A 19665-nucleotide genomic window follows, 5' to 3' on the forward strand; every position below is an offset into this window, starting at 1 on the left:
ACAAATACACATACAGTATATAGTACAGAAAATTATACCTGGTGATGTTTCTAATCATCATGTCAACAACACTGTGACCAGCATTATCACGCTTTGACAAATTATGTTCGCAAAGGCAGCTTTCATAAGGAAGAATTTTGTCACTATTGCTTTATAAGCATGTTAAATTTTTTTGCATTATTATAAATGAAACTTGTACAAGCTAGAGATTATTATTTACCCTTACAGCAACCAGATAAAGTATGTATTTTTTTTTTTTCCAAGCCAAACTTGTCAGTTACACTATAGGTGTATGATAATTTTTTTTTTTTTTTGAGTGATTTATCAGGCAAAACCCTATTGGAAAAAGTGATCAAGTTATTGTGAAAACAATATTTGCCACTAAATATGACCTTAGGGAAGGAAAAAATTTACTAAATTATAAGTTCTCATTCACAGAGCACTAAATCTATTGGGATGTCATATAGCACCTGGGAAATAGGAGGCAATCAATTTGGTCCAAGGGGGAAAAAATAAAATTCCTTGGATTAAGAGTCCTTCCCTAGCATAAGGCATTCCAAATGAAGGGGTAAATATGCAGATCAAAAGCAATATTTCAAGGATATTAACTGGAATCAGTGACTTCAAAATAAAAATGTGATATACGAGTTCTGCAAACTACATACATGAAAATGGTATCAGTCAGTACACAGAAGCGTCTTGCTTATTCAGCACCCTATTTTCAGTGCTCCACGTTGTTGGTTTTTCAATTGAGCCATTCATCATATTCAGTGCTTTTTCAACCTTTCCATCATTTTTGCACAACTGTAGTTTATGGAAGAGCAACCAGTGCCACATTTTAAGGTAAGTATTATGTGTACTGTGTATTTATTTTACTTTTGTATCTTTTTTCTTCATATCTAGTTGTACCAAGCTTTCAGATGCATTCAGTATTGAAAAAATGCTCCTTTTCCACCTGCTGGCAATTTTTGCTTATTGTTGGGGTTGGGAACCTAACAGCCTTTTTTTTTTTTTTTTTTTTCAACAAGTCGGCCGTCTCCCAGCGAGGCAGGGTGACCCAAAAAAAAGAAAGAAAATCCCCAAAAAGAAAATACTTTCATCATCATTCAACACTTTCACCACACTCACACATTATCACTGCTTTTGCAGAGGTGCTCAGAATACAACAGTTTAGAAGCATATACGTATAGAGATACACAACATATCCCTCCAAACTGCCAATATCCCAAACCCCTCCTTTAAAGTGCAGGCATTGTACTTCCCATTTCCAGGACTCAAGTCCGACTATATGAAAATAACCGGTTTCCCTGAATCCCTTCACTAAATATTACCCTGCTCACACTCCAACAGATCGTCAGGTCCCAAGTATCATTCGTCTCCATTCACTCCTATCTAACACGCTCATGCACGCTTGCTGGAAGTCCAAGCCCCTCACCCACAAAACCTCCTTTACCCCCTCTTTCCAACCCTTTCGAGGACGACCCCTACCCCTCTTTCCTTCCCCTATAGATTTATATGCTTTCCATGTCATTCTACTTTGATCCATTCTCTCTAAATGACCAAACCACCTCAACAACCCCTCTTCTGCCCTCTGACTAATGCTTTTATTAACTCCACACCTTCTCCTAATTTCCACACTCCGAATTTTCTGCATAATATTTACACCACACATTGCCCTTAGACAGGACATCTCCACTGCCTCCAACCGTCTCCTCGCTGCTGCATTTACCACCCAAGCTTCACATCCATATAAGAGTGTTGGTACTACTATACTTTCATACATTCCCTTCTTTGCCTCCATAGATAACGTTTTTTGACTCCACATATACCTCAACGCACCACTCACCTTTTTTCCCTCATCAATTCTATGATTAACCTCATCCTTCATAAATCCATCCGCTGACACGTCAACTCCTAAGTATCTGAAAACATTCACTTCTTCCATACTCCTCCTCCCCAATTTGATATCCAATTTTTCTTTATCTAAATCATTTGATACCCTCATCACCTTACTCTTTTCTATGTTCACTTTCAACTTTCTACCTTTACACACATTCTCAAACTCATCCACTAACCTTTGCAATTTTTCTTTAGAATCTCCCATAAGCACAGTATCATCAGCAAAAAGTAACTGTGTCAATTCCCATTTTGAATTTGATTCCCCATAATTTAATCCCACCCCTCTCCCGAACACCCCAGCATTTACTTCTTTTACAACCCCATCTATAAATATATTAAACAACCATGGTGACATTACACATCCACAGGAAGAAATATACAGACGAAAATATTTAAAAAGGTAATAATGTACAAGAGTGAGACAGAACCAAATTTGTTTTTATCATAAAATCTACATCCCAGGAAAAAAATGAATGACTTTCACCTAGCAAGTGGTATTTATTATTATTATAATCAAGGGAGAAGCGCTAAACCCGGAGGATTATACAGCGCCTGGGGGGGGATGTGGAAGGCATTCAGGCTTAATTCGAGGAACTGGAGCACAGATCCAATTCCCTAAATCAAGAGCCCCTCACCAACATCAAGGAACCTTCCTTGAGGGGTTGCAAGTGGTAATTAGGAATCATGATTAAAGTTTAGGATCACACCCACTATTAATTCTTCAGAAATTGAAGTTCAAAGTGTCTTAGTGAGACTTAACATCTATTTCTTTTTAAAATTAAATATGGGAGTTAGCATAATCCAACATTAGAGATGTAGCAGGAAAGAAGTGAGCCATGCTAACATTACCTTGGGACAGATGATGATTTACACTGCACTACCTTTGTAGATGCACAAGGTAGGCCAGCATCACTCCTGGATACAGAATAGCATGAGGTAGGTCAGAATCATTCCAAGGCAAGAGTCACTGGGCAAACCAGCATCACCTTGAGAATTTAGGTAATAAACTGACCAGCATCATCCCAGGACACTGAGTATTAAACAGACCAGCATCAGCCTGAGGAGGAGAAAAGTATTAGGCAGGCCAGCATCACCATGGGATACAGACAAGTGTTAGGAAGGTCAGCATCACCATGGGATGCAGACAAGTGTTAGGCAGGCCAACATTACTCTGGGATGCAGACTAGCTACTAATTAATGTATCAAATACTACTTTTCTTGTAAATCATCATCTTTCAACAAACCGACCGTATCCCACTTAGGCAGGGTGGCCCAAAATAGAAAAACAAAATTTTCTCTTTTTAACATTAGTAATGTATACAGAAAGGGTTACTAGCCCCTTGTTCCTGGCATTTTAGTTGCCTCTTAAGACATGCATGGCTTACGGAGGTTTTTTTTTTTTTTATTATCACACCGGCCGATTCCCACCAAGGCAGGGTGGCCCGAAAAAGAAAAACTTTCACCATCATTCACTCCATCACTGTCTTGCCAGAAGGGTGCTTTACACTACAGTTTTTAAACTGCAACATTAACACCCCTCCTTCAGAGTGCAGGCACTGTACTTCCCATCTCCAGGACTCAAGTCCGGCCTGCCGGTTTCCCTGAATCCCTTCATAAATGTTACTTTGCTCACACTCCAACAGCACGTCAAGTATTAAAAACCATTTGTCTCCATTCACTCCTATCAAACACGCTCACGCATGCCTGCTGGAAGTCCAAGCCCCTCGCACACAAAACCTCCTTTACCCCCTCCCTCCAACCCTTCCTAGGCCGACCCCTACCCCGCCTTCCTTCCACTACAGACTGATACACTCTTGAAGTCATTCTGTTTCGCTCCATTCTCTCTACATGTCCGAACCACCTCAACAACCCTTCCTCAGCCCTCTGGACAACAGTTTTGGTAATCCCGCACCTCCTCCTAACTTCCAAACTACGAATTCTCTGCATTATATTCACACCACACATTGCCCTCAGACATGACATCTCCACTGCCTCCAGCCTTCTCCTCGCTGCAACATTCATCACCCACGCTTCACACCCATATAAGAGCGTTGGTAAAACTATACTCTCATACATTCCCCTCTTTGCCTCCAAGGACAAAGTTCTTTGTCTCCACAGACTCCTAAGTGCACCACTCACTCTTTTTCCCTCATCAATTCTATGATTCACCTCATCTTTCATAGACCCATCCGCTGACACGTCCACTCCCAAATATCTGAATACGTTCACCTCCTCCATACTCTCTCCCTCCAATCTGATATTCAATCTTTCATCACCTAATCTTTTTGTTATCCTCATAACCTTACTCTTTCCTGTATTCACCTTTAATTTTCTTCTTTTGCACACCCTACCAAATTCATCCACCAATCTCTGCAACTTCTCTTCAGAATCTCCCAAGAGCACAGTGTCATCAGCAAAGAGCAGCTGTGACAACTCCCACTTTGTGTGTGATTCTTTATCTTTTAACTCCACGCCTCTTGCCAAGACCCTCGCATTTACTTCTCTTACAACCCCATCTATAAATATATTAAACAACCACGGTGACATCACACATCCTTGTCTAAGGCCTACTTTTACTGGGAAAAAATTTCCCTCTTTCCTACATACTCTAACTTGAGCCTCACTATCCTCGTAAAAACTCTTCACTGCTTTCAGTAACCTACCTCCTACACCATACACTTGCAACATCTGCCACATTGCCCCCCTATCCACCCTGTCATACGCCTTTTCCAAATCCATAAATGCCACAAAGACCTCTTTAGCCTTATCTAAATACTGTTCACTTATATGTTTCACTGTAAACACCTGGTCCACACACCCCCTACCTTTCCTAAAGCCTCCTTGTTCATCTGCTATCCTATTCTCCGTCTTACTCTTAATTCTTTCAATTATAACTCTACCATACACTTTACCAGGTACACTCAACAGACTTATCCCCCTATAATTTTTGCACTCTCTTTTATCCCCTTTGCCTTTATACAAAGGAACTATGCATGCTCTCTGCCAATCCCTAGGTACCTTACCCTCTTCCATACATTTATTAAATAATTGCACCAACCACTCCAAAACTATATCCCCACCTGCTTTTAACATTTCTATCTTTATCCCATCAATCCCGGCTGCCTTACCCCCTTTCATTTTACCTACTGCCTCACGAACTTCCCCCACACTCACAACTGGCTCTTCCTCACTCCTACAAGATGTTATTCCTCCTTGCCCTATACACGAAATCACAGCTTCCCTATCTTCATCAACATTTAACAATTCCTCAAAATATTCCTTCCATCTTCCCAATACCTCTAACTCTCCATTTAATAACTCTCCTCTCCTATTTTTAACTGACAAATCCATTTGTTCTCTAGGCTTTCTTAACTTGTTAATCTCACTCCAAAACTTTTTCTTATTTTCAACAAAATTTGTTGATAACATCTCACCCACTCTCTCATTTGCTCTCTTTTTACATTGCTTCACCACTCTCTTAACTTCTCTCTTTTTCTCCATATACTCTTCCCTCCTTGCATCACTTCTACTTTGTAAAAACTTCTCATATGCTAACTTTTTCTCCCTTACTACTCTCTTTACATCATCATTCCACCAATCGCTCCTCTTCCCTCCTGCACCCACTTTCCTGTAACCACAAACTTCTGCTGAACACTCTAACACTACATTTTTAAACCTACCCCATACCTCTTCGACCCCATTGCCTATGCTCTCATTAGCCCATCTATCCTCCAATAGCTGTTTATATCTTACCCTAACTGCCTCCTCTTTTAGTTTATAAACCTTCACCTCTCTCTTCCCTGATGCTTCTATTCTCCTTGTATCCCATCTACCTTTTACTCTCAGTGTAGCTACAACTAGAAAGTGATCTGATATATCTGTGGCCCCTCTATAAACATGTACATCCTGAAGTCTACTCAACAGTCTTTTATCTACCAATACATAATCCAACAAACTACTGTCATTTCGCCCTACATCATATCGTGTATACTTATTTATCCTCTTTTTCTTAAAATATGTATTACCTATAACTAAACCCCTTTCTATACAAAGTTCAATCAAAGGGCTCCCATTATCATTTACACCTGGCACCCCAAACTTACCTACCACACCCTCTCTAAAAGTTTCTCCTACTTTAGCATTCAAGTCCCCTACCACAATTACTCTCTCACTTGGTTCAAAGGCTCCTATACATTCACTTAACATCTCCCAAAATCTCTCTCTCTCCTCTGCATTCCTCTCTTCTCCAGGTGCATACACGCTTATTATGACCCACTTCTCGCATCCAACCTTTACTTTAATCCACATAATTCTTGAATTTACACATTCATATTCTCTTTTCTCCTTCCATAACTGATCATTTAACATTACTGCTACCCCTTCCTTTGCTCTAACTCTCTCAGATACTCCAGATTTAATCCCATTTATTTCCCCCCACTGAAACTCTCCTACCCCCTTCAGCTTTGTTTCGCTTAGGGCCAGGACATCCAACTTCTTTTCATTCATAACATCAGCAATCATCTGTTTCTTGTCATCCGCACTACATCCACGCACATTTAAGCAACCCAGTTTTATAAAGTTTTTCTTCTTCTCTTTTTTAGTAATTGTATACAGGAGAAGGGGTTACTAGCCCATTGCTCCCGGCATTTTAGTCGCCTCATACGACACGCATGGCTTACGGAGGAAAGATTCTTTTCCACTTCCCCATGGACAATAGAAGAAATAAAAAAGAACAAGAGCTATTTAGAAAAAGGAGAAAAACCTAGATGTATGTATATATATATATGCATGTGCGTGTCTGTGAAGTGTGACCAAAGTGTAAGTAGGAGTAGCAAGATATCCCTGTTATCTTAGCGTGTTTATGAGACAGAAAAAGAAACCAGCAATCCTACCATCATGCAAAACAGTTACAGGTTTTTGTTTCACAGTCATCTGGCAGGACGGTAGTACTTCCCTGGGTGGTTGCTGTCTACCAACCTACTACCTATAACAGGAGTGCTAAACCATCTTCGATTTAATAATAGCTAACACTTACAGAAAAGTTCTTACTTCATATAAGCTTAACCACAATCATAAAATATTTAAGTGCAACACACAGTACCTATCCTAAATGCATCCATTCACTGTATGAGAATTATTACATTTACAAACTACAAACAATAAAACTAAATATTGAAGACTTATTACTGAAGTATATTAATGCAGCAACTTACTGTTGAATATACTTGTTCATTCAAATATAGCACTTCTTCAGTAAATAAGTACAGGTACTGTAGCTGCAGCTGCACATAATGACGAAAAATATACAAGACTTGCCCAAATGTAAAATCCTTACATGCAAATGTTTACCACAAAAATTTACAATGTCCAAACTGTTACAGTTTATGTAATTTATTACTGACAGTTCACCTAACAAATTCCCTATTTTACAGTATTAGCTGCCAAATCTATGTTGGACTAACGGACTGAATGAATGATGGGCTAAACATGTAGAAGACTGGACATAAGGTTGAAGCCAGTCAAAAACTGGATGACTGACACCTGAAACCAACAGAAAGACTGAGCTGATGAGGGAGACTAGCAGCAGAAAGCTGGATGGATGTGATACAAAACTACTGAAGAACTGAATACATAACAAAGGAGGAATGAATGACTACTGCAAAGCGGCAGCCTAGATTATTGCACGAATGAACAAATCATGGCCTCATTTAATGGTTGATTGGAGGGATGATGACTTCGGTTAGTAGATGATTGCTTCTATTTAATATGAGGCTAGAGGGCCTGTTAATGAATGGTACCTACAGTTAAATGATGGCTTTAGCTAATGAAAGATGAAGTGGATAAAGGCCGTAATGAAAGCCTATACAGATGGTACAAATAACCATAGTATATGACTGGATCAAAAATAGCTTCATTTGGCAGATGAATGGTTGGATGATACCCTAACCTAATGGAAGATTGAACATGATGGTCCATTTGTAAATAACAATGAAAGATCTACTGGTAGATGACTGCATGAATGACAGCCTCTTAGTGGAAGGCTGGATGAATAATGACTTTAATCAGTAGATGAGTGGACAAATGAATGCTTCATTTAGTGCATGAATCCAAATGAAGACTTCAGCGGAAATGGGATGGACAACGGCCTCAGTTATTTGAGTGCTAGATGGATGATAACCACCAGGTACTAGAAATTGGCTTCAGTTAGAAGACTGGACGGACAATGACCTCGGCTAACCAAAGATTGGACGGATGGTACCCGCAGTCACAAAAGACTGAACAGATAATAACCTCACTTTATGGAGGATTGAATAGATGACAGCCTCAACTTAGGGAAGATTGGATGTATGTTGGCCTCAGCTTATGGCAGATCAGATGGCAAATTCAACCAACACACTAAGTGACAACTCATCAAACAAATGGATGGATAATTAACTTTTGATGATTTACTATACATTCTCAAACAGATTAATGGCAATTCAGTTAGCTGCAAATCTGAAATGGCAATGAAGAGATTCAGGATTCCAGTATAGGGACTGATGATAGACATAAAAATAAAAAGAAGTGGCATTTTCCATAATACGCATGAGACTTGTACTCTGCAGAAACTGACACAAGGTTATTTACTTATAAGGAAATCAGACTTCGTGTAATGGTTATAACTACTGATTAGTAGTACAGTATAATTAAGTATTAATTAATAAAAACTACAGTTCAATGGGAATAATGCCTTTTAAAGTACAGTGGACCCTCAGCTAACGATATTAATTCGTTCCTGAGAGCTCATCGTTAGCTGAATTAATTTTCCCCATAAGAAATAATGGAAATCAAATCTATGCAAGACACCCCAAAGTATGAAAAAAAAAAAATTTTACCACATGAAATATTAATTTTAATACACACAAACTGACACTTACCTTTATTGAAGATCTGGTGATGATTGATGGGATGGGAGGAGGGCAGAGTGTGGAAGTTGTTAATATTTAGAAGGGGAATCTCCTTCCATTAGGACTTGAGGTATCAAGTCCTTTTCTGGGGTTACTTCCCTTATTCTTTTTATGCCACTAGGACCAGCTTAAGAGTCACTGGACCTCTGTCGCACAACATATCTGTCCATAGAGCTCGGTACCTCTCGTTCCTTTATGATTTGTCTAAAGTGGTTCACAACATTGTCATTGTAACAGTCACCAGCACGGCTTGCAATAGCTGTGTGAGGGTGATTTTCATCCATAAAGGTTTGCACTTCAAGCCACTTTGCACACATTTCCTTAATATCTTTTTACAATTTCATACTAATTCTCACCCTTTTTACCACAGGGATGGCACTAGAAGCTTTCTTGGGGTCCAAGGTGACTTATTTTGCAGCTACAAACACTAAAAACACTGGGATAATGTGAAATGTACCGAATGTATGCGTAGATGCGACGGCACTGGTGGCTTGTAAACACTGGTGTTCAGGCCACATGTGGACACATCTCGAACGAATCATGTAGGGCGAGTTTTTTAGCATTAGCTGAGGCAAAATTTTTGCGTTAAAATGTATCATTAGCTGGATTTAACGTTAGGTGATGCCATCGTTAGCTGAGGGTCCACTGTACAATTATATACTTCTAAAATAAAAATTCATAAATTTCATTGAGAGTGATTTTTTAAATGACTTGATTCTACTTCAATATACCTTCATATAATTATCTAGAAGTTCCTAAATGAACAAAGTCATCACAGTGTTGATGAAACGAAAGCCCTGTCTAGAACCATCTGAACAGATGGTTTTTCTCAGGTAAAAATGTGACTAAATGAAACATGCCTTATTCTAAACAGCACTGAATGAATAAATTCAGCTAAGAGATGATTATATTGATGATGCCTTCTGCCAAGGTATGACTGGATGGATGACTCAATCAAAACCCAACTGAACATAAAGTTGCCGGGGAACGACTAGAGGGATGATAACTTCTTTCAGGATGATGGAATAGATGATACACTCTTATTCCAATGTGGAATCTTCATAAACAGATAAGTAAAACTAATGGCCTTTACATTCCTTAGTTCAACACATCATGACAAGAACAAATCTGAACTTCAAAAAAAGATACTGCTGAGCATATGACATATGGTCTTGTGAGAAATTTAGTTGGATCTCAAAATTCCTTAATAAAAGAAAAAAAATGGCTGATATTATTATACCATAGAAATCTTAAATATACAGCAAAATGCATATAAATGTTGAACATGTTATCTTCAGAAAGTTAATTTTGTAAAACATGAAGATGACACACTGTGTATAAAGATGAAAGTATCAACCAAATAGAAAAACAAAGAATAGAGGAGCATTCGAGTGCTTTTTTGCAATTTTCATTCTCACTTTATGTACAAATTACAGTATTTACACATCAGAACTGTGTGATGAGCTGTAAATAAAAATTACATTTTAATGTAATTTTGTTAATGATGCATAAACAAGTAATTTTATTTGAAAATTTAAAAGCAAATAACACATACTTAAACATTTAGTACAAAAAGAATTTAAATAGAATAGAGACTAAAAATAAGAAAAAATAAGGCACCTGTCTTTCCCATTTAAGCTAATCTATCTTGCCTGAAAGGCGGAAAATATATTCTGTTCAGACACTGGGAAAAACTGAGGCGATATACAGTACTCTCACACTGTGCTTTTTCGTACTGCTTTTTTTTGTTGTTGTTATACAGCCATTGAAATTTTCTTCCAAATATTACTCCTTCATGAAACAAAGTTGTAAAGTTTGGGTAAATTTTGAAATCAAGCTGGATCTCATGTGGAATATTTCCCCTATACACTAAGGAAATGTCTTGGATTACTTAAATGTGGTGCACTGTGCTCGCTTATTTGTGGTTGCAGGGGTCGATTCTCAGATCTTTACCCTACCTGTTAACTTGCCAAGTGCCAGATTCACTCCCTCGTATTATTATTATAATAAAAAAGAAGCGCTAAGCCACAAGGGCTATACAGCGCTGCAGGGTAGGGAAGGAAGCAAGGGTACTGGGCGGTAGAAGGGGGGAGGATCAGGAGGTTACAGAAAACAGAGGGGCAGGGGATAGTGCGAGGGTAGAGGGTAGCAAGAGATTGAGGTAGAAAGGGCTGAAGGTATCAGAGTTTGTGAAGTCAGTCAGTTGTTGTCAAAAAGTCAATGAGAGAGTCTGGATGAAAGGTGGGTCCCTCAGCGAGAAGGGAAGGTAAAGAGAGAGCAGCGGAGCAAAGACGACAACGATGGAGGTAAATTCTGCATGCTCGCTGATAAAGTGGGCAGTCTAACAGAATGTGGCTGACTGATAATGGAACCTGACAATTCTCACAGAGAGGAGCAGGGTGCCTCTCCATGAGATAACCATGAGTAAGACAAGTATGGCCAATGCGAAGACGGGAGAGAGTAGTCTCCCAACCTCGACACTGGTGACAAGAAGACGGCCAGTAACCTATACTCAGTTTAATAGACTGAAGTTTGTTACCAAGCATAGTAGACCAACGTTGTTGCCAACGGGTGTGAAGGTGGGTAGCTATTGCAGCAAAATAGTCCGTAAATGGGATACCTCTATATGAAACTGGTAGGTCATATACTGCTGACCGCGCAGCAGTGCCTGTCTGTTCATTGCCCTGTACGTCAACATGACCAGGGACCCAACAAAAAACAATATCTTTATGCTTGGTAAAGATGCGGCATAGCCAAAGTTGGATACGGAGGACTAAGGGGTGAGGTGTATCAAATTTCTGTATAGCCTGTAAAGCACTAAGGGAGTCTGAGACAACTGCAAATGATGACACAGGCATAGATGCAATACAGATAAGTGCTGCAAGAATCACTCCCTCGTAGCTCTGTGGACCCTACTCTAAAATTAGGCACAGAGCCTGCCTCTACCACCACTTCAAAATAATTCAACCTCTTGACCATTCTAATTATTATTACAATCAAAAAGCACTAAACCTACTAGGGTCAAACAGCACTGCCTGACCACTCCAAGACTGAGCAAATACTTCCTGACATCTTTGTGGCTTACCTGTTCCTTTAATTTGAAACTGTCTGCTTGAGTATCTGTTTCTCACCTCTCAGCCTCTCCCAACTACCCTATAAATTCTTCTGAGTATTTTGTATGTTGTTATCATATCTTCCCCAGTTCTTGTCCTCCAATGCTGTTAGATTCAGTTCTGTTAGCCTCAGGAATACACCTCAAATATGTCTGGAATTTCTCCAGTTTCTTAACATGCCAAGTTTGTGGATAAGTAGGGCCACATTAATCATCTCCACAGAATTCTATGGCAACAAAGAAGATGAGCAAGTAATTTAAGGTAGGATAAAATTCTTTCTAGTCAATTTTTAGCACATTTTTAAAGTAAACAAAAAAAATGCATTGTAAAATGTACGAGTGCATTAGCTGATCAAGAGGCCATGGAAAATTTTCCAACCATATCTATGAACCAGCAAGGCCACATTAACCATCTTCACTTTTAAAGCAATGAGCAAGATCATGAAATTCAAAATAAAAATATGTTGCAAAATTTTTTTCACGCTGAGAAAATTGTGTATTATTATTATTAATAGTAGATACTGTCACAGCTGGTGATGCTGGGGGTTTTGAGAAACATAACAGCTACTTCTTATTGAAACAACCTCATATTCTGCAGAAGGAATGCCCTGACCATTTTCTTTGGAAAGAATACACACAAAACTAAAGTCAACAAATACCTTTCCCCAGATCTAAGAAAAGGTACTACCTACCAGATGTTTGTACAGGTATTACACATAGCCACACTGACCCTATCCACATACTTGTATTTCATAATCAACAACTAATACCAACCATATTTAAAGGCAAACTCCATGGGGAAATGGAGAAAAGTGCTTCCTCCATAAGCCATGCATCTCGCAAGAGACTATAAACTGCCAGGAGCAAGAAGCTAGTAGCCCCTTCTCCTGTATAAATTATTAAATGTACAAAAGAAGTAACACTTTATAAACAAAGTGTCTCTTTGTTTTCAGGTCACCCTAACTCAGTGGGAGACGTGTCATGTTAAAAAAAAAATTTAAAAGGCAAGGAAATTTTTACATAACCTCTCAAGCTACATGTCCTTTTGTTTATGACTGTCTAAACCTCATTACATCCAACTAAGCCTAGTACAGAAACATCAATCCTATAACACATTTTTAGATCAACAAGCAGTAACATCTACACTGTAAGGTATCAAAAACTTTTATTACCTTTACAATTAAAAAAAAAAATGGCTTAGCTTTCTTGGAATAAAGAACTTAAATTCATTTACTCCATGTTCTTCACTTTACATAGCATGATTTCACATGTGGTGCCAGTGTCAGGAACACAACTGCGCAAAATTTGAGAGTTTACTGTAGTCATCTATGGGATACTACTACGTACACTGCAAAGAATCCATCACTTGTTATCCCTTTCATCAAGTGACTCTAAAAGACCCATATTATTATTATAATAAAAAAAAGTGCTAAGCCACAAGGGCTTAAAAAAAAAAGACCCATAACTTTAAAGTCAGAGGTCACCATACAATGAAATAAATTTATTCTCCAATGGTTGTCTTTTATACAAATAAACTGTACCAATAACCAAATGCACCTCAAATATAAATCTACAGTATTTCTTCCACAGAATCATCTTTAAGACTACTAACCACCTCTGCTAGATCTCTGCTGTTCCTAGAACAGCTACACACAAATATTTAAAACATAATGTGGCAGATGTTGCAAGTGTATGGTGTAGGAGGTAGGTTACTGAAAGCAGTGAAGAGTTTTTACGAGGATAGTGAGGCTCAAGTTAGAGTATGTAGGAAAGAGGGAAATTTTTTCCCAGTAAAAGTAGGCCTTAGACAAGGATGTGTGATGTCACCGTGGTTGTTTAATATATTTATAGATGGGGTTGTAAGAGAAGTAAATGCGAGGGTCTTGGCAAGAGGCGTGGAGTTAAAAGATAAAGAATCACACACAAAGTGGGAGTTGTCACAGCTGCTCTTTGCCGATGACACTGTGCTCTTGGGAGATTCTGAAGAGAAGTTGCAGAGATTGGTGGATGAATTTGGTAGGGTGTGCAAAAGAAGAAAATTAAAGGTGAATACAGGAAAGAGTAAGGTTATGAGGATAACAAAAAGATTAGGTGATGAAAGATTGAATATCAGATTGGAGGGAGAGAGTATGGAGGAGGTGAACGTATTCAGATATTTGGGAGTGGACGTGTCAGCGGATGGGTCTATGAAAGATGAGGTGAATCATAGAATTGATGAGGGAAAAAGAGTGAGTGGTGCACTTAGGAGTCTGTGGAGACAAAGAACTTTGTCCTTGGAGGCAAAGAGGGGAATGTATGAGAGTATAGTTTTACCAACGCTCTTATATGGGTGTGAAGCGTGGGTGATGAATGTTGCAGCGAGGAGAAGGCTGGAGGCAGTGGAGATGTCATGTCTGAGGGCAATGTGTGGTGTGAATATAATGCAGAGAATTCGTAGTTTGGAAGTTAGGAGGAGGTGCGGGATTACCAAAACTGTTGTCCAGAGGGCTGAGGAAGGGTTGTTGAGGTGGTTCGGACATGTAGAGAGAATGGAGCGAAACAGAATGACTTCAAGAGTGTATCAGTCTGTAGTGGAAGGAAGGCGGGGTAGGGGTCGGCCTAGGAAGGGTTGGAGGGAGGGGGTAAAGGAGGTTTTGTGTGCGAGGGGCTTGGACTTCCAGCAGGCATGCTACTGCATTTGTAGTTGTTTCTATCAGCTAAAATCTATGGAAATAATTCCTAAATAAACAGAGATCTCATCCCTGACTTAATGAAGTACTAAATACCTTCTGGCAATAGTACATTATACTTAAAGCCTGAAAATTTTTGCATGCAAGTATATTTCTTGCAGAAGTCAAAGACAAATAGTTGAATATATTTAATGTTTCTCTGAATCACTAAACCTTATGTAACCAATATTTTCTACATCAGCTTATTTGGGAATAAAACCACTTATATACAGTCTCTCCTCACTTAGTGACATACTCGTTTACCGACGAATCGGACTTACGATGGGCTCTGCCCAGTATGCATACCTAAATAAAGTATATTAGAGCTGATTTCCTGTATTCTGTTTATTACAATATACAGTACACTACTGTATAAACATTTAAAAATATACCAGAAATGTTTTAAATGGTGCAAAGGTGACATTAAAACAATATCAAAGATGGATGACACAAACCCACTATCATTATGGTATGAATTTGTTTACCTACGTAGTCTTAAGAACAGAACTCTATTGTTAAGTGAAGAGAGGCTGTACTACATTTTCTGTAGCATTATATTGCAATCCGTACTCAACATCAGCATCATCGGATAGGTGAAAGAGGCAGTGAATTGATAAGCGGATAAACTCTCAAAAAATGATGCAAAACATTTTCATAATAAAAAAAATGGCTCGTAGTATTTTGTGTGATTTTATCCACAAGCTTCATTCAACCATGTGATATTTAGATACAGTATCTGGAGTACAAAATTGTTCAATAAAAACCTTAGAAGCAGATTTCAAACTGCTTAAATTTGATCCCTGCACAATCTTGGCAAGAATTCACAACATTTTTCATTCCTTTAAGTTTATGAAATTAAATTATATAAATTACATATTTTTATATGCTTAAAATGTGAAGAGCCAAACTACACAGTAGTCTTAGATCTGTTGGAGTGTGAGCAGGGTAATATTTAGTGAAGGGATTCAGGGAAACCGGTTATTTTCATATAGTCGGACTTGAGTCCTGGAAATGGGAAGTACAATGCCTGCACTTTAAAGGAGGGGTTTGGGATATTGGCAGTTTGGAGGGATATGTTGTGTATCTTGATATGTTTATGCTTCTAGACTGTTGTATTCTGAGCACCTCTGCAAAAACAGTGATAATGTGCGAGTGTGGTGAAAGTGTTGAATGATGATGAAAGTATTTTCTTTTTGGGGATTTTCTTTCTTTTTTGGGTCACCCTGCCTTGGTGGGAGACGGCCGACTTGTTGAAAAAAAAAAAAAAAAAAAAAAAAAAAATATTTCATTTCTCAAGATTTAATTTAAAAGATTACAGACACAATAACAGTTATGAAACAAATCATAAAAATTATAATTCTGACTAACTGGTAGAGACTACACTTTAAACTAATTGGTAAAGTAGCAAAATACTTAAACTGGAGCAAAATTTTATACATAAACACAGAATTAACCTGATTAAGATTCATGCAGTTTTAATAAACTGGTTATGAAAATATTAACTGTAGTTATAGCACACTGCTTACATACACACATACTGTACGTACAGCTCACAGTTTGTCCGTCAAGAGTTAGAGTGTTTCAGAGGGGACTAAGAGCTAAAGCTCAATCCTCGCAAAACAAAATAATCAAAGTTCTTGCTAAACTTTTACATAACAGATATGTTTTGCAAAGACATTTGTTCAGCTTTGGTAAACTGAGCGTCCAGTTATATTGCAATAATGTACAGTTTAATTACCTTGTTACAAAGTAAATATGTAACATTGTAGCTGCCTGGTTATACAATAATACATGTAAAAATTAATCTACAATGTGTCTAAAGAAAAAAAAAAATTACCATCTGGCTATTACCATGATGGGCTTTTTCTTGTGGATGGCACTGCATAATTGTACAGTAATGGGAGTCTTGAGTTGGTGTCCAGCGTAATAAGACCACTCTGGCACATCCATAATTTCTTTATCAAATCTAGGAATGCTAAATGAACACACAATCCAAGTAGAAAATAGCTTGATCACAGCTCAGAAATTCATTTTGTAAAGATTTACTGAACCCAAAAACTGAATGAAAAAAAATTGATGATACTACTTGTATATTTATACATATTCATTTTTTTTTAATTGCCCTATCTTTAAATAATGCCAAAACTTTAAATGATATGTCTACATATACAGTGTAGTCCCTCGCTTTTCGTAGTTCTCGGCAATCGTAAATTTCGCCAATCATAGGGGTATTTTCGTATAAACATGGACTCGCTTTTCATAGGTTGACTCGCGAGTCGTAGTTCGTCCGGGACGCGTACCCACGGCGTGAGCCAGTGGCAGCAGCCAGTCTGGCATTGTTTACCAGTGAGCGAAGGTCCCCTCACGTGCTCCAGCGAAATATTTCATAATATTCCATTTATTTTAGTGCTTGCAAGTACTAAATAAGCTACCATGGCTCCAAAGAAAGCTCCTAGTGCCAAGCCTGTGGTAAAGAAGGTGAGAAATACGACTGAATTTAAGAAAACCATCATTGAACAATATGAAAGTGGTACAAGTGTGGCCAAACTGGCCAGGATGTATAAGAAACCCTACACAACCTTATGTTCCATAGTGGCCAAGAAAAAGGAAATAAAGGATGCTGTTGTTGCAAAGGGAGTAACTATGCTGACAAAAATGAGATCACCAGTACTGGAAGAGGTTGAGAAGTTATTATTGGTGTGGATAAATGAGAAACAATTAGCAGGAGATACTCTTATGACTTTGATTATTTGTGAAAAGGCTAGGCAGTTGCATGAAGATTTGGTAAAGAAATTGCCTGCAAATAGTGGTGATGTGAGTGAATTTAAGGCCAGCAAAGGCTGGTTTGAGAGATTTAAGAACCGTACTGGCATACACAGTGTGGTAAGGCATGGTGAGGCTGCCAGTTCGGACCACAAGGCGGCTGAAAAATATGTGCATGAATTCCAGGAGTACATAGAGGCTGAAGGACTGAAACCTGAACAAGTGTTCAATTGTGACGAAACAGGCCTCTTTTGGAAGAAAATGCCAAAGAGGACCTTCATTACACAAGAGGAAAAGGCAATGCCAGGACACAAGCCTATGAAAGACAGGCTGACGCTAATGTTCTGTGCTAATGCTAGTGGGGATTTCAAAGTGAAGCCATTACTAGTGTACCATTCTGAAAATCCCAGAGTGTTCAGGAAAAACAATGTTATGAAGAGTAAATTGTGTGTGTTTTGGAAATCTAATAGTAAGGCATGGGTCACGAGGGAAATTTTCGTCGAGTGGTTCAATGAAGTGTTTGGCCCTAGTGTGAAGGAGTATCTCCTGGAAAAGAAATTGGATCTCAAGTGCCTGCTAGTAATGGACAATGCACCTGCTCATCCTCCAAACTTGGATGACCTAATTTTCGAGGAGTTTGGGTTCATCACAGTAAAGTTCTTGCCCCCGAATACCACTCCTCTCCTCCAACCCATGGACCAGCAGGTTATTGCAAACTTTAAAAAACTCTACACAAAAGCAATGTTTCACAGGTGCTTGACTGTGACCACAGACACTCACTTGACCCTAAGGGAATTTTGGAGAGAACACTTCAGCATCCTCCACTGCATAACCCTTATAGGTATGGCTTGGGAGGGAGTGACTACCAGGACTTTGAACTCTGCCTGGAGAAAATTGTGGCCAGATTGTGTCGACAAGAGGGATTTTGAAGGATTTGGGACTGACCCTAATGAGCCTATGTCTGTTGTAAAATCAATTGTGGCACTGGGGAGTTCCATGGGGTTGGATGTGAGTTTGGAGGATGTGGAAGAATTGGTGGAAGACCACAATGAAGAGCTCACCACTGAGGAGCTGCAAGAGCTTCAGCAGGAAGAGCAACACATCGCAGCTCAGAATCTTGCTGCAGAGGAGGAGGAAGAGAGATGGAAGAAGGTGCCTTCTTCAGAAATTAAAGAGATTTTTACTATGTGGGGTAAGATGGAAAGCTTTATGGAGAAACATCACCCTAACAAGGTTGTTGCAAGCCATGTTGGCAACATGTACAGTGACAAAGTCTTGGGCCATTTTAGGGAAGTGTTAAAGAGATGCCAGAAACAGAGCTCTCTCCACAGTTATTTTGTGAGACAGGACTCCAGTGACTCTCAAGGTGGTCCTAGTGGCATTAAGAAACAGAGAAGAGAAGCAACCCCAGAAAAGCAAATGGTACCTGAGGTGTTGATGGAAGGGGATTCCCCTTCCAAACTATAAACAATCCACTCTCTCTCCTCCTCCAGTCTCCCATACACTAAGAAGAATCTCCAATAAAGGTAAGTGTTATGCTGTTAATGTTTCATTCATCATTTCCCATTGTATTGTTTATGTACTACATGTATATTTCATGTTAAAAATTTTTTTGTTTTAATACTTCTGGGTGTCAGGAACGGATTAATTGTATTTACATTATTTCTTATGGGGAAAATTGATTCGTAAATCGTAAATTTCATTTATAGTAGCGGCTCCAGGAACGGATTAATTACGAAAAACGAGGGACCACTGTATGAAGTCCAAGCCCCTCACATACAAACTCTCCTATACCCCCTCCCTCCAAACTTTCCTGCCATCCAAACCCTCAAACCAATAACATCAAAGTTTAAAGAAAACAAATAGGTAAATTTCTAAGTTTCCAAGACAACACTTAATTTTAATACATCCAACACAGTAGGTATTCTTTTAAAAATCTGTTATTCTCTACAAACTACTTTATTAACCTTACATAAACTCAGTTATTCATGTCATATATTGAATCTATGCACTGCCCCTAACAACCAGCTACTAAATCAAGCTTATTACAGAAAAAAAAAAAGACAGCACTCAGAATCCTAACTCCAACTTCAGATCCTACACATTACTCAGAAAAATCATAAAAACTAGTTAATGTGCAATCCCTTCACATTATTTTGTGTGCTACACTTGCAGACCTTAAAGAACAATTCTACCCTAAGTTAACCCTTTGACTGTTTCAGGCCCCTTTCTGAAA

At 38.7% G+C, this 19665-nt stretch overlaps 1 protein-coding gene across 7 annotated transcripts in view; it reads right to left on the reverse strand.

Annotated features, from left to right (window-relative positions):
• The window catches only part of LOC128686933 (SOSS complex subunit B1), a 90647-nt gene that overhangs the window by 66100 nt on the left and 4882 nt on the right, over positions 1-19665 (reverse strand). The window lies entirely within an intron of this gene.

This window comes from Cherax quadricarinatus, chromosome 7 (genome assembly GCF_038502225.1).
Source record: "Cherax quadricarinatus isolate ZL_2023a chromosome 7, ASM3850222v1, whole genome shotgun sequence".
Taxonomy (NCBI): domain Eukaryota; kingdom Metazoa; phylum Arthropoda; class Malacostraca; order Decapoda; family Parastacidae; genus Cherax; species Cherax quadricarinatus.